We start from the raw sequence: 16726 nt of genomic DNA, 5'->3' as shown, positions 1-16726 counted from the left end.
TTTTGATGTAAAATTTTGAGATCTAAACAAACCCTTGTTTTGCTCTAACCATCCATTTTAATAGCTGTCTAAAATTGATCTGAGATATGTTTCAAATCATGCATCACCCAATCAATCTGCCAATAGACTATCAAACAGGACAGTCATGAATGGCATGTTAGTCTTTTGCCTACCTCCACTTAATCCATCTTAAAATTGCCAGGATATTTTATATTTCAGGACCCATACCATCGACTCCCTCCTTCCAAAACTAGACAATCGTACGTAAAGTATTTTGTCCTCCCTCCATTTTAAATATCTTATGTTTAGAACAAACTAATGTAAAGTTTGTGTCACAAAAGTTATTGATGCAGTCACTCGTCAAAATGATGGAACAAGTGATGCAAATTTTGAACTACAAGTGATGCAGTCACTGCAAGTTTCCGGACTATTATATTGCGTAGAGTTTGGAACAAGTGGGAGACGGGTGACTTGTTGTTTCACCCACCGGTAGCCATTCAATTCTCAATTCTTGGTTGGCAACTGCTTGTATTGTAGTTCGTGGATTCCAGCTTGCTCTCAGCAATGGCTTGACTAACTAATCTCGGCCATTAGACTAAAAGTGGTCACTTAATCCCCTGCCCATCGGCTCAGCCGCTGGAACCAGCGCAGGTGACCATAAACAGCGTTGCTTTTCCTACCTCTTTCCCTTTGGCCCCTCAAACCGTAATTCGCCAATTCCTACCCCACACCGGCCTCTGTGCAACTACCGAGATTAAATTTGCTTTTATTTTTCTAAATGAATCAGGCACAAGAGACGCTAATTATATTAAAAAGAAGTAAAGCTTAGTAGATCGATCACGCCCACCACGGTATCGGTCATAACACCACGACAATCACCGGGGTTGCAAAAGGACGACAATACCAAGGAGCATTGGTCCGTCTGCTCCTTGAACGTCACACACTCACACGCAACTAGATTATGATAATTATCGGGGAGCCCACCACCTGTGCCCGTCCAACAGCTAGCTGGTGTGTCTATAATAAAAAAGAAACTGACATGACTCTGGCCATATCACAAAAATATTCAGTACCCCGAGGAAATCGACAAGCTTTAGTGTTAAGCAATGGTCCAATGGAACGAGAATAGAATACTGCTATTTTAGTGTTCAGAATAAAAAATGTTTGATCTAGCCTCAAGAATAAAAATTGTGGGGCCTTAACAGCAATAGGAAGAACAAGACAAACAAGATCTAAACTAGAATTCGAGTCGGGCACATTAGGGTTTCTCTCACAAACAGAATATAGTATATTTCATTCCTAAAAAAGACTTGATTACAAATGTCACAGTGCCCCTCTATTTAGGCCGGATGACCTGGCCGGATTACCTCTATACCTGTTGAGTTATATTAATACAAACTACCAAATCTTCAGGGCACCGTGGACTATCACCCGAATGAGAAAGAATCTATTATCTGTAAACTTTTAAGAAAATTGGTGGTTACCTGCATGTCTCTAAAAAGTTCAGTTGCACCTGTATACCCTCGCGCGAACTTTTTTTTTACCCGTATGCTCTTCTGTCCACATATTGTTAGTATCTAACGGTTAAATAGCCCTGACAGGTGAGACCCACCAAGGAAAATGTCAATGTTGTCCTCAGGCCGGATAAGGCTCTCACAAGTCTTCTCCTCCCCTCCTCACTCGTCCCTTCCCTGTGCTCATCCTCACCCTCCCTCGCTCATCCCCGTGCCCTCACTCGGATCTCGGCGGCGCGCGTCGGGGTGGCAGTGGCGAGGCCACTATGTGACCAGCGCAGCCCCCTCCCTCGCTCGTCCCCTCGCCCCTCCCTCGCTCATCCTCTCACCGCCTCAGATCCAAGCCACTGCGCGCAAGGGTAGCTGCGCGAGGCGGGGCCGCTGCGTGGGCAGGCAGCAGCGGCGACGCTGAAACGAACATGGCACCATTTATGTCATTTCGAGTGATTTTGGTGATCGAAAGACAACGCAATCAATGAGACTAATATGATTGTTAAGATGACTCTGTCGGTACCCTGCAACTGGGGTACCCACTCCTACTGTGCCAAGACTCGCGTAGTTATCCGTAACTACGCCCTAAGGAGCTGAGCAGCCGGACTCCTGGGTTCCGACTCCATCTCACCGGACCAACGGTCCCGGACCCGTTTCCCGTTCGGGGACGGGTCCGGTGTCACCACGTGTCCCAGAGGTGGAAATGCTCAGCACCTGTGGCCGCGGACCCGGACCCCCGCAGGTGGGTCCGGGACCTCCACGTGCCATCCGGACTCCCGCAGATGCGTCCGGGACCTCCACGTGCCATCCGGACTCCCGCAGATGGGTCCGGGACCTCCACGTGCCATCCGGACTCCCGCAGATGGGTCCGGGACCTCCACGTGCCATCCGGACTCCCGCAGATGGGTCCGGGACCTCCACGTGCCTCTCCGGACCCCCGTGAGCTCTCGGCTCAGCTAGCTGCTCGGGAGGGGTCCGGAGCCGCCACGTGTCATGCAGACGCGGGCGCGGGCGCAAGCCTTCCGCTGGAAGCTCGCTCACCCACCCGCATTAAGTGCGAGTGGTTGAGGCGGGATCTGCTGCCTCTGGGCAAGGGGCAGCTTTGGTCAGTCCACACTGTGGATTGCCAGTTACCGAGGCGGCTCGTCAGTTATCAAGGCAAGCATTAAAGACGCAGCGCCGCGCCCATGGGCGACGAGTCATGATGACCAGCTACTGACTGGAGCAACAGTGCACGCTGCTACAGTGGACTGAGTCAGTAGTTCGGCGCTTCATCATGACCTCGACGCGCGGCCGCAGAGGCTAGACTCTACTCTGACAGGACAACTCAAAACCATCCCTGGTCAGAAGCTACGCACGGAAGCCAACGACAAGATCTCCGGATCTGGGGCATTGAAAGCCAAAGTGTAGTTTATAATACATCGCCGGGTCCACATGTCGGGGCCCCGCTCAGTGTACGTGCTCCCCTTGGACATATAAAAGGGAGAGCACGCCCGCTAGAACAGGACAGATCCTGAGACTCTCTCGAGACTCAGATCCAGACAGAAAAAAGCTCTCGCAACCTTCTCACTCTGGTGGGAAGGCAATACAACACACAGTGGACGTAGGGTATTACGCTCCGGCGGCCCGAACCACTCTAAATCCTGTTGTGTTCATCGTGTTCTTGAGTGAGATCGATCTAAGACTAGCTAACCCCCGAGTACACACCCTCTGGGCTTAGGCGGGTGCCTTCCGCCACCCGGCTGTGGTTTGCACCACCACGACATTTGGCGCGCCAGGTAGGGGAAGCTTTAGCTAGTTTTAGCTCATCTCTTGCCCATCTCCATGGCTCGGGTGGTTGAGCACTCCCACCACGACGACGACGTGGAGATGACGGAGGGTGGTGGTGCAAACCACAGCCGGGGTTATGCCACACCCTCCGTCATCTCCACGTCGTCGTCGTGGTGGGAGTGCTCAACCACCCGAGCCATGGAGATGGGCAAGAGATGAGCTAAAACTAGCTAAAGCTTCCCCTACCTGGCGCGCCAAATGTCGTGGTGGTGCAAACCACAGCCGGGTGGCGGAAGGCACCCGCCCTAGCCCAGAGGGTGTGTACTCGGGGGTTAGCTAGTCTTAGATCGATCTCACTCAAGAACACGATGAACACAGCAGGATTTAGAGTGGTTCGGGCCGCCGGAGCGTAATACCCTACGTCCACTGTGTGTTGTATTGCCTTCCCACGAGAGTGAGAAGGTGCGAGAGCTTGAGTCCGTCTGGATCTGAGTCTCGAGAGAGTCTCAGGATCTGTCTGTTCTAGCGGGCGTGCTCTCCCTTTTATATGTCCAAGGGGAGCACGTACACTGAGCGGGGCCCCGACATGTGGACCCGGCGATGTATTATAAACTACACTTTGGCTTTCAATGCCCCAGATCCGGAGATCTTGTCGTTGGCTTCCGTGCGTAGCTTCTGACCAGGGATGGTCTTGAGTTGTCCTGTCAGAGTAGAGTCTAGCCTCTGCGGCCGCGCGTCGAGGTCATGATGAAGCGCCGAACTACTGACTCAGTCCACTGTAGCAGCGTGCACTGTTGCTCCAGTCAGTAGCTGGTCATCATGACTCGTCGCCCATGGGCGCGGCGCTGCGTCTTTAATGCTTGCCTTGATAACTGACGAGCCGCCTCGGTAACTGGCGATCCACAGTGTGGACTGACCAAAGCTGCCCCGTGCCCAGAGGCAGCAGATCCCGCCTCAACCACTCGCACTTAATGCGGGTGGGTGAGCGAGCTTCCAGCGGAAGGCTTGCGCCCGCGCCCGCGTCTGCGTGACACGTGGCGGCTCCGGACCCCTCCCGAGCAGCTAGCTGAGCCGAGAGCTCACGGGGGTCCGGAGAGGCACGTGGAGGTCCCGGACCCATCTGCGGGAGTCCGGATGGCACGTGGAGGTCCCGGACCCATCTGCGGGAGTCCGGATGGCACGTGGAGGTCCCGGACCCACCTGCGGGGGTCCGGCTCCGCGGCCACAGGTGCTGAGCATTTCCACCTCTGGGACACGTGGTGACACCGGACCCGTCCCCGAACGGGAAACGGGTCCGGGACCGTTGGTCCGGTGAGATGGAGTCGGAACCCAGGAGTCCGGCTGCTCAGCTCCTTAGGGCGTAGTTACGGATAACTACGCGAGTCTTGGCACAGTAGGAGTGGGTACCCCAGTTGCAGGGTACCGACAGAGGCCCCCGGGCCCGCCTCGGGAGAGGCAACGAACCCGCAGGTGGGGCCACTACTGTGAGCAACTTGGCTGCTTCTGGCGCCCAGCGGTGCGCGCCGCAAGGGTCTTGTCCTGCGTCGTCCATCCTTTGGGTCACCTGCTGCATCATCACATTTGGACCTGCACATGACTTAAGGTAGATGCTTAGTAGCGTGCCCACAGGTCCCAAATCCTGTTGGCTGTAATCCTTTGAGATAGACAGCTAGGTTCAGTGAACGGAGCTCATGGGGCCGGCCTTTAGGTTAAGAGAAAGTTCGGACCTCCAGGTTCCCAGTCCTAGGTACTACGGCACTCATTCACAGGAGGTGGTGCGTGCAGGCTTAGCGTACGGAACCAGGCTAAGCGGCTACACGGCTCCGGACCTCCCCGGAGAATGAGTGCGCTTCCCTGAACCTGCAGGTTCCCAGGGGTCCGAACCCCTCTCTTCCATGAGGGGTCTCGAGCTAAGTCACTAACTAGCCAACTCAATTCGGACCACAATCACCGCACAAGAGTAAGAAGCCACGTGGGGGTTAGCGCAAACAGAATGCGTAGATTGAAATTGGAATGTAACATCCTTAGAGGCGAACTGAGAATAAACTTTTCCTTTATAACTAGATGTACATGAGATGTGCGATGTAAGCCAGAACACGGGTTTATGAGGCCGGAGCTGTCCGTACCTCCGGGCCCCCAGTCTTAGGTACTGCGGTACTCGCCCTAGAGAGGTAGAACATGCAGGCTTAGGGTACGGAACCAAGCTAAGCGGCTACACGGCTCCGGACCTCCCCGGAGGATGAGTACGCTTCCCTGAACCTGGTTCGCAGAGGTTCGGACCCCTCCACGGGGGAGGCTCACCGGACTGGACCACACGGAAGTACTACCTAGTTACAAAGGAAAAGGCTTTATTCCCTGCTGGGCCTCTAAGGGTAGGACTTACAGAGATGTAGAGTCGGGGGTGCGACCGGAGTCGGCTTTCCGCCGGAGAGAGCCACCAGAGTCGGCTTAGCGCGACCAGAGTGGGCTTTCCGCCGGAGCGGGCTTGGCGCGACCGGAGTCGGCAGTCCGCCGGAGCGGGCTTGCTGCGACCGGAGTCGGCAGTCCGCCGGAGCGGGCTTGGTGCGACCGGAGTCGGCTTTCCGCCGGAGCGGGCTTGGTGCGACCGGAGTCGGCTTTCCGCCGGAGTGGGCTTGGTGCGACCGGAGTCGGCTTTCCGCCGGAGCAGGCTTCCTCTCATGAGTGAGGTATGCTGCGAGCTGGGATTTGTCGCTCCGCCGCTCGCAGCTTGTGAGGGGGCCCTTGACGGGCGCCCTGACTCTTGCCGACGTGCAGCGCGCGCCGCTGCCGACGGTGGCTGCTCCACGGGCACGGTTGCCCCTGGCGCAGGAAGGCGAGAGGCGTGTGGCGCGGATGATGCCACACCCTCCGTCATCTCCACGTCGTCGTCGTGGTGGGAGTGCTCAACCACCCGAGCCATGGAGATGGGCAAGAGATGAGCTAAAACTAGCTAAAGCTTCCCCTACCTGGCGCGCCAAATGTCGTGGTGCTGCAAACCACAGCCGGGTGGCGGAAGGCACCCGCCCTAGCCCAGAGGGTGTGTACTCGGGGGTTAGCTAGTCTTAGATCGATCTCACTCAAGAACACGATGAACACAGCAGGATTTAGAGTGGTTCGGGCCGCCGGAGCGTAATACCCTACGTCCACTGTGTGTTGTATTGCCTTCCCACGAGAGTGAGAAGGTGCGAGAGCTTGAGTCCGTCTGGATCTGAGTTTCGAGAGAGTCTCAGGATCTGTCTGTTCTAGCGGGCGTGCTCTCCCTTTTATATGTCCAAGGGGAGCACGTACACTGAGCGGGGCCCCGACATGTGGACCCGGCGATGTATTATAAACTACACTTTGGCTTTCAATGCCCCAGATCCGGAGATCTTGTCGTTGGCTTCCGTGCGTAGCTTCTGACCAGGGATGGTCTTGAGTTGTCCTGTCAGAGTAGAGTCTAGCCTCTGCGGCCGCGCGTCGAGGTCATGATGAAGCGCCGAACTACTGACTCAGTCCACTGTAGCAGCGTGCACTGTTGCTCCAGTCAGTAGCTGGTCATCATGACTCGTCGCCCATGGGCGCGGCGCTGCGTCTTTAATGCTTGCCTTGATAACTGACGAGCCGCCTCGGTAACTGGCGATCCACAGTGTGGACTGACCAAAGCTGCCCTGTGCCCAGAGGCAGCAGATCCCGCCTCAACCACTCGCACTTAATGCGGGTGGGTGAGCGAGCTTCCAGCGGAAGGCTTGCGCCCGCGCCCGCGTCTGCGTGACACGTGGCGGCTCCGGACCCCTCCCGAGCAGCTAGCTGAGCCGAGAGCTCACGGGGGTCCGGAGAGGCACGTGGAGGTCCCGGACCCATCTGCGGGAGTCCGGATGGCACGTGGAGGTCCCGGACCCATCTGCGGGAGTCCGGATGGCACGTGGAGGTCCCGGACCCACCTGCGGGGGTCCGGCTCCGCGGCCACAGGTGCTGAGCATTTCCACCTCTGGGACACGTGGTGACACCGGACCCGTCCCCGAACGGGAAACGGGTCCGGGACCGTTGGTCCGGTGAGATGGAGTCGGAACCCAGGAGTCCGGCTGCTCAGCTCCTTAGGGCGTAGTTACGGATAACTACGCGAGTCTTGGCACAGTAGGAGTGGGTACCCCAGTTGCAGGGTACCGACAACCATTCTTAGACTTTTAGGTTCAAGTGATGACAAAGAGAGAGAAGATAGGCGTAGCAAGGCCCGAAGGGCCACCCCTACTTCATCGCCGGCAACGTCATCGACCCTCCGACTTGGTGTGGAGCGGCAGCGACATCTTTGTGCGGGGGACGTGGAGACCCCCATCCTTTGTGGAGAAGCTCCTTAGTGGAACCCGGGGCCAAGGTGACCGTGATTGTGTTCACGGAAGAGACTTGGTGGCCGAGTAGCAATACGCTTAGTGAGTGCTACAACAACGTGGATGTAGGTGTGCCTTTGTGGCTAACCGAACCATGGGATAAACACCTGCGTCAAGAGTTTGCTATCTCCTATCCCGCTCTTTAAGCTTCCGCATTTCATACTAGCAATTTGTGTGCCTTTACTTTCATAGAATAGTTTCTTGATAGGAAAGGCTATAGGTTGCTAAACTCTTTTGGGATAGGGGTTTCACACTAGAACAACCTAGTTGCACATCTAGATAGCATGTTTTAGTTTAAGTTTTGTGCAAACTAGTTGGAGCCATAGGTCTAAGTTTTTATTAGTGCCTAATTCACCCCCTCCCCCTCTTAGGCTAGAGCACCCGATCACTTTCAATTGGTATCAGAGCCGGGACTCACTTCTCTCACAAAGAAAGCCAATTCCATTGGCAAATTTGTGTTTACCGGCTCATTAGATCGATAGGCTTCACCGCCTAGTGAGTTAGCTTTCTTAGGGGGAAAGGATGGATTCTCTAGGACCTCCTCCACATTTCGATGGCACGGGCTTCCAACGATGGAAGATCTTGATGCAATCACACCTCCAAGCAAAGGGCCTAAATGTTTGGAGAGTAACGAGTGAAGGAACTAAGAGCAATAGTCAACAAGAGAAGCAATATGATGCTATAGCCAAGTGTGCTATTTTAAACTCTCTTGGTGAAAATGTATTCAACCGTGTGTTTGCTTGCGAAAATGCTAATGTCTTATGGAAAACTATTAGTGAGAACCATGAAGGCACAAAAGATGTTGCAAATGAAAAATATCATGTTCTCATTGATAAACTTAATAGCTTCAAGCAACTTAATCATGAAAATGCCGAAGCTATGTACTCACGGTTGAATATTCTTGTGAATGAGATTAACTCTCTAGATGTGAAGAAAATTGAAGATTTGGAACTCATTCGCAAGATCCTTCACTCACTCCGAAGGCCGGACTATGATTTTGGTGACAACAATTCTATATGAAAAAGATCTCAACACAATGACACCAAACAAAGTCCTAAACAAGGTGATCGCCCATGAGCTACGTCATGATATCAAGCCAAGAGCGTCACCTTCTTCACCAACACATAGTGCACTTGCATGCAAGCAAGTCAAAAAGTTGAAGAAGATGGCCATCAAAGGTAGCTCAAGTGAAGAGGAAGAAGAGGAGTCATGCCAAAGCTCCTCAAGTTATGATCAAGAGCCAATGAACCCCTACCTTTACAAGCAAGTAAAGAAGATGAACAAATGCTTAAAGGAAATCAACTCCATGGGGTATGTGGTCTTCCTCAAAGATGGGCCTCATCATCAACTTATGAAGGTTGAGAAGAAGTTCAAGAAAAACAAGCAAAAGAAGGAGAAGAAGCCCAAGCATGAATCATTTGCCATATTTGGTGAATGGGTTAGTGGTGGTGAAGAATCAAGTGCTAACTCAAGCGATGAATCAAGCAAGAGATTCACCACCCGCACCAACTTTGGATCATCATCAAACACTTGCCTAATGGCCAAAGGTATGGATAGCGATGTAAGTGATGATGACTCTGATTCTCCTTCAATTGATGAACTTTTTGTCCTTGTTCATGAGCACCAAAAAGTCATTAAGAAGCAATCAAAAGAAATTAAAAACCTTAGTACTTTCAAAGATCTAAATGTTTCTCTTGCTACAAATTTTGAAGATTTAATGTGCAAATTCAATTTGCTTAGCAAGGAGCATGAAGAGCTCAAATTAAAATTTGAGAGCATTAATGAGACTAATGACTCTTTGGAAATGGAGCAAACTATCCCATGTGCAATTCCAATCTCTAGGGTAGATGCTTCAACTTCTTGCATTGATTTAATTGATGAATCTTGCTCTAACCCTTGCAATGAGAAATGTTATGAGAATGTTATTGTAGAATCATGTGATGATCTCATTGCCAAAGAGAATGATGAGCTCAAGTAAGAAGTGGAAAGGCTCATGAAGACGTGTATAGATTGAAGGGCAAAGGCATGGAGAGCAATGTCCAACCTTTTTAAGATAACCGTGAGAACATGGTGAAGAAGCTTGAGAAGGGGTCCACCGTGACTTGCTCTAAGTGCCACAAAGAAGGCCACAAGTCCAACAAGTGTCCTCAACCAAGGAAGAAGCTTTCGGATGAGAAGAACAAGAAGAAGCTTACAATCAAAAGTTCTCTCATCTACACCAAGCTCAACCGGAGGAACAAAAACAATAGCACCTCCTATGTAATCAAGAATAAAACAAATGGCAAGGTGGTTGCTCACAAGGTTGGGAAGCAAGAAAGGAGTTGGAACCGCCCCATTTGGGTGCCCAAGGATGTGATCATCAATATGAAGGGGACTCAAATGGTGTGGGTTCCAAAGGAGACTTGAAGCCCAAGAATGGCTATGGGGGATTTGGAGGCTTAGCTCACAAGTTGAAGTGAAGGTTCAATCCAAAGAAGCTAAGCTCACTATTTGGACTTTTGTTGACCAAGTTCCCCATAAGGTAATGGTAGCTAGAATTCAATTCAAGCATCTTATAGCTCCATTGCCTTTTGCTAGGATAGTTGCATTGCATCTCCTAGTGTTATATATGGTGGGTTGCTTGTGTCATGATTCTAACCCATGAGCAACCTTCATGGTTTGATAAGTGTGTAGAAAGCTACACAAGATTACCTTTCATGGTACATGAACTTCATAAGGTATGTCTTTCATATGTGTATCATGAGCACAAGTTATAGAGTAAACTTCCCATTGTTGTCAAAAACATTGTGCATATATTTGCTTGGTGATTCAAACACTAAATGCACACATTTAGGGGGAGTTCATTCTATAGGTTGTGATTTTGAGACTAATGAGTTTTCAAGTTTATCTTTTGTAGTCTCACGGTGGAGTTAACACTCTAAGAGAATGTGTTTCACACTCAATGTGAACAAACAACTCTATAAGAGTGATTAGATAAATTGTGCTTCATGCATATTGAGTCATGCTCTATTGAACTTAAATGCTCATATCTAAGTTCATAAGCTATGCGCTCATACATTTGCTTAACCTTGGTGTACCAAGAGCTCTTCTTTCAAAGACTTTCAATTGGTTGCAAGTCACTTTCAATTGGTACATGCAAGGTAAACAAATACCCCCGGAGGTATGCAAGGTTCTAAATTGATTCAATTGGTATCTTTGTCATATCCTATTTACTTTAGAGCTACCTCCGTGCATGATATGATCTAAGCTCTCTAGCTATAATATCTAGTTGTGCACTTGATTTTCACATCATCATGTTGTGTACACACTTATGGAGAGTTTAGCTCATGTCATGCTAGTTTCGTGATTTTATGATCCACCGTAGTAAATTTTTCAATTGATATCTTCATTGATATCATACAATTGGATCATGAGTCATGGAACTAACTCCCTATGCTACTAATCTTCTCTTGAGCTATATTGTTTTTGCAAGACCTTTTTAGGAGCAAGACCTTTTAGGTGATTTGATTCCAAAGGTGGAGAAATGTGGATCAAAGCAAGATATTTTCTCAAGAAGAAGAAGCATATCCAAAAGGGGGAGGAATACCTAAGTGAATCAAGTCATAAGGGAGAAGTAGCAAGATAGGGGGAGGAACAAAGGGGGAAATCAGGGTTTTAGGGGGAGGCCAAGTCATCATTGGATGATGATAAACATCCAAGCAAGCGTAAGTGGTTTCAATTGATTCAAGTGGTTAAATTTGTCAATTTTTGCAAATATTATGCTTGCTTTGATTGTGTTGTCATCAATCACCAAAAAGGGGGAGATTGAAACGAACATGGCACCATTTATGCCATTTCGAGTGATTTTAGTGATCGAATGACTACGCAATCAATGGTACTAATATGATTGTTAAGATGACCATTCTCAGGCGTTTAGGTTCAAGTGATGACAAAGACAAGAGAAGATAAGCGTAGCTAGGCCCGAAGGGCCATCCCTACGGGGGTTCTGCCCTGAAAGCTCTTCGGATCAGGAGCACCGGAAGAACCGATGCCTAAGCATCGGTGCATCCGACGCTTGTCGGAAGAACCGACGCTATGTTGTTTGGTGCAGAAGGGAATCGAAGCCAAGTCAGCCTATAGGCACCGGTTGAACCGACGGTCCAAGAAAGGGCATCGGTGCATTGGGCGTATTGTGTACCAGAGACGATGTCAAGTGTCCAGGAGAAGTTTCTTCAGCACCGGTTCAACCGACGGTGCATCGGAGTATTGTGTCGGTGCTTTAACGTCATCAGAAGAGAAGAGCCCAACAAGTTGCTGTGAGAGACCGGTTGAACCGACGCCATAAGCATCGGTTTAACCGATGGTCCCTGGAGTCGCTGCAACTATGTCAGAGAAGCCAACGGCTACATCAGTTGCTTAGAGTGACCGGATGAACCGACGCTACCCATGCCAGAGGCATCGGTTCATCCGATGATACGCAGATTTTCTGCTAACCGTTGGAGCAACGGCTACAAGACTTGGTGGGCTATATATACGCCTCACCCCGGCCATTTGAAGTTTGCTGGAGTTGCTGGACATCCCACACACACTCAAGAACATCTCCAAGCCATACAAAAGCATCAAAATCATATCCTTAGCCCTTAGCACACTTTGAGAGTGTTGTGTAAAGGATTAGCTCTTAGTGAGTGAGATTGCAAGGCTTTGAGCCTTTGTGCTGAGGTTCATTAACGAACCAAAACAAGAGTTTGGTGCGCCGGCACCTTGGAGCGTGAAGCTCGCCGGCAACGTCATTTACCCTCCGACTTGGTGTGGAGCGGCGACGACATCTTTGTGCGGGGGACGTGGAGACCCTCATCCTTTGTGGAGAAGCTCCTTAGTGGAACCCGGGGCCAAGGTGACCATGATTGTGTTCACGAAAGAGACTTGGTGGCCGAGTAGCAATACTCTTAGTGAGTGCTACAACAACGTGGATGTAAGTGTGCCTTTGTGGCTAACCGAACCACGGGATAAACACCCGCGTCAAGAGTTTGCTATCTCCTATCCCGCTCTTTAAGCTTCCGCATTTCATACTAGCAATTTATGTGCCTTTACTTTCATAGAATAGTTTCTTGATAGGAAAGGCTATAGGTTGCTAAACTCTTTTGGGATAGGGGTTTCACACTAGAACAACCTAGTTGCACATCTAGATAGCATGTTTTAGTTTAAGTTTTGTGCAAACTAGTTGGAGCCATAGGTCTAAGTTTTTATTAGTGCCTAATTCACCCCCTCCCCCTCTTAGGCTAGAGCACCCGATCACTTTCAGAGGCCGTTGAGGGCGCGGCCGCCACTCAGCCAGGCCAGAGCATGGCTGGGGCGGGGCTACCGCGCGGCCAGGAAAGGCAGCCGAGAAGAGCAGGTAGCTCCGAGTAGAAAATTGCTGTGAATGTTTAATTTCATTATAGTATTCATATTTTTTATGTAGTTCATGTAATTAACTAGATAACTATAAGATTATCTTATGTGATCTTTCATAATTCCTAGATTTAAATTCATAATTTAAATTTCAATTGCTAGAATAATTTAAATGCATGTGTGATTTGGATTTTATTTAGATTTTGCTTGATTCTTTGTTCTAGCTAACAAAGGTGACACCACTAACAAACGCGACACTGCTAGTTACCCATACACTTCATTATCCCAACGAATCAGGAAGCGCTGCTCTTCCCTATGTTTAAACCTGAAAAACATATCCACTTTTCCGATGCGGAATCAAATTTATCCTTTCCTGACGTGAATCCTTGCCCTAACGGCCCTCAGGAATGGCAGCCCAAGAATGAGTTGTATTATGAGGTTGCCTTCAATGTCCATGACCACGAAATTGGCAAGGATGAAGGAGTCTCTGACTATCCCTTTAGGATATCGAATCAAAGAATCTGCAAGCTGCACACATATGTATGTTAGAGAAAGTGCATGATATTGTAATTGTTAATAAATGACCTTAGGCATTATGTTCACACTCGCCCCTAGATCGCAAAGCGTGCGCTCCTAGTACAGATCATAGTTCGAGCAGCTGATCATGGGGTCCCTTGGATCTTCTTGCATTGTTGCCACCAGTCCATCCCCTGAGTCATTCCTTGGGGATTGGAGCTACCTGCACGGTTAGTGCGTGATGTCCTCCGAGACGGGTTGCCCCATCCGGTGGACACCATGCTGACATTTTCAACAGGAGCCTCAGTTTGCCTCATGATTTTCCCACTTTCATCAGCAGGTATTATTGGTGTTTTACCATCACGTCTACTTAGGGATACCCTTAGGTAGATGGATAATCGTGGGAAGATGCTGAGATCGAGAACATGATGGTGCAAGCAACACGAGGGATTAGACAGGTTCAAGCCGCGAGATTTGTGTAATACCCTACATCCTGTGTGGTTTGTATTGCTTAGGAGGAATGACTTGGAGTCTCTAGATGTGTTGGAGGGGTCCCTGCCAGCCCTTATATAGGCTGGGGGAGCAGGGATACATAGAAACCCTAGGTCGGTGTGGTGCCTAGAGTTCCTCCCGAGTACTACTCAGGTAGTTTCTACCCGATCCGACTAGTACAAGATATGATATGGGTAGTTACAACTTACATGGCATATCTGTAAATGATGACATACCCTATCCTATATCTGCGTGGTGCTCCTGCTCGAGTACTCTTGACGCCCTCGAATGAAAGTCTTCAAATATGTAGAGTGTGATTAACAATACTCCATATGTAGTAGCCCCCGAGCCTTAGGTTAAATAAAAAAATTCAAGCTGAGGGTCCATCTTGAATCTTGAATTTAATCAAATGTTCTTCAAATGTTTTTGAAAAACAAATTCCCTTTGCCACGTACCAGTAACCCCCGAGCCTTATATCCAAATCCCTGAATTTCGAAAGAAAGATCTAAGATGTCGTGGCATATCTAGAGTCACCCTTTCTTTTCTCTTAATGATATCCCTAAAACAGTGACTTGACATATGCTGAAACGGGAAATATACCGCTTGGTATTCTGTTTTATTTATAGGACTGTCACTGACTAGGTTTATAAAACCCGATATAGTAACCGTGCAGATTTACCTTTGCACACACAGACACTTAATCTAGAAAATCAGTAGGGGTCGAAAGTTCCGACCTTGGGTCAGAAGTTCCGACCCCCATCGGAAGTGTCTCGGTTCTCCCGACAATAGGCCCTCGGCCAGTTGAAAAACACCGGGTCAGAAGTTCCGACCTAGGGTCGGAAGTTCCAACCCCTCTATCAGAGGTCCTGTGTAGTTTCTGACAAACCCCTCTCGGCCAGCAAAAACATAACTTGTCGGAAGTTCTGACATAGTGTCGGAAGTTCCGACTATCACATAAGCAGTATAGTAATGGCTAGTTTTTGAGGGGCCTCTATATATACCCCTTCACCCATTTCAGTTTGGGCTACTGACTTTGCTCGACCACAACACACTCTCATGCTTCCAAAACCTCTCCCCAATCCCTCCAAGTGCTAAATCCTTGAGTGAATCCAAGCAAGGGCTTGGGTGTGAGCTAGATTCGTGAGTAAGCTTGAGTTCTTGACAAAGAGTGAGCAGCCAAGTTCTTTTCAAGGCGCTAGAAGTATATCTCCATTCATTGGTTCGCGTTTGTTACTCTTGGAGCTTGCTCCTAGATGGTTCGACATCACCTGTGGAGCGCCCTCTCGTGTGTGAGTGCCCAGGGAAGTTTGTATTACCCCATCCTTTGTGGATAATAGCTAGTGAGAACTCAATTGGATCCGCCACACTGATTGCACCCGAAATAACTTCAGGAATGAAACTCATGATGTATGGCTCTTTATTCCGTGCTCACGTGGGATGTTACTGTTTGGAGAATCTGCATTATTGCATCTTTGACTGCGTCCATGAATGCTGCCATGAAAGCATCCGTGAAATGTGCACTGTTGATTCACGACGTCTCCTCAGGAAGCCCCCTTGTGGCTATAAAAGACAGGGGAGAAGCCTTTGCCAGAAGCACCAAAGTGTAGCAACCATGGCTTTTTCTTGGTGTTCTTACCCTCGCCCTCCTGAAGTTTGTGTAGTCCTTTCCAGCGAGAGATGCTAGAAGAGAACTTGCGAGTGACAAAAGAAGGCCCTGCTACCTCATCCTACCACTCCCTTGCTTTCATTGGATCCATTCTGGACATCATGTTCTTTCATCTTCCAATGAGGCAAGTTCTTTGTGGACTGGTTGAGTCTAATTGTGTCATACTCTTGGAGTTCCCAGGTTGAGACTACCCAAGAACTAACATCTCTGGCAGGGAAGCTTGATCTTGCCACAACGTATCTTGGGAGAAAGAGAAGTTTCTCCAGAAGATGCTACAAGAGGACTTGCGAGGTGATTACTGTAATCTGCCTCCATACTCTTGAAACTTTTCTCTCAGGATACGTGTATCATTATTCCCTTGATGGGAATAACAAGTTTGTACTTTGTCATGGCCTCGGGCCGATCTAGCTGCAGCAGGCTTCCCAGGAAGCCAAGAAGTGTGCGTGCAAACCCGAGTCATTTGTAAAGTTATGAAATAAAAAGTACTCGAGTTGTAATGTCGAGTAGTTGTACTGTGTCAAGTACTTTTTCTTGTTCTTGGAATGTAATCCCAATTTAAGGAAAGAAGAGTCGAGTAGTTGACTAGGGATGTGAGTGTTTTCTTTTTCCAGAATGTAATCTCAGAAAAAGAAATGTCTCTTTAAAATCCCGTTTTTACCGTGATTTGCAACGGACTGTTGGCCTATTGGGTGTTGTAACCATGTTGCTACCGCTATTATAAAATGAAACAGTAACTTAGGTTTTACCCCACCGGCCACCATTTATTTTCACTGCATTAGATCTATTTTCTCTCTCGAGCCTCCAGATCTAGAGTTCTTGCTCCCCTTGCGCTCCCCATCCTCATACTAGGGTTTCCTGCATTGTATGCGCGTGAAGCGATCTGTAGATTTCCGAATGGAACCCAAGAAGACGACCAAGGGGAAGGGTTCGGGCGCGGAGCCAACCCGTGATGAAGGCTGGAAACCAAGTAAGTGTTCCAGATCTGACTTGAAATCCTTAGTAAAACAAGGTTTCTTGGCTTCTGAATCAGTAATCCAATGGCG

This window comes from Panicum virgatum, chromosome 8K (genome assembly GCF_016808335.1).
Source record: "Panicum virgatum strain AP13 chromosome 8K, P.virgatum_v5, whole genome shotgun sequence".
NCBI lineage: Eukaryota > Viridiplantae > Streptophyta > Magnoliopsida > Poales > Poaceae > Panicum > Panicum virgatum.
The sequence above is the reverse complement of the archived record's forward strand: the minus strand, read 5'-3'. Positions refer to the sequence as shown.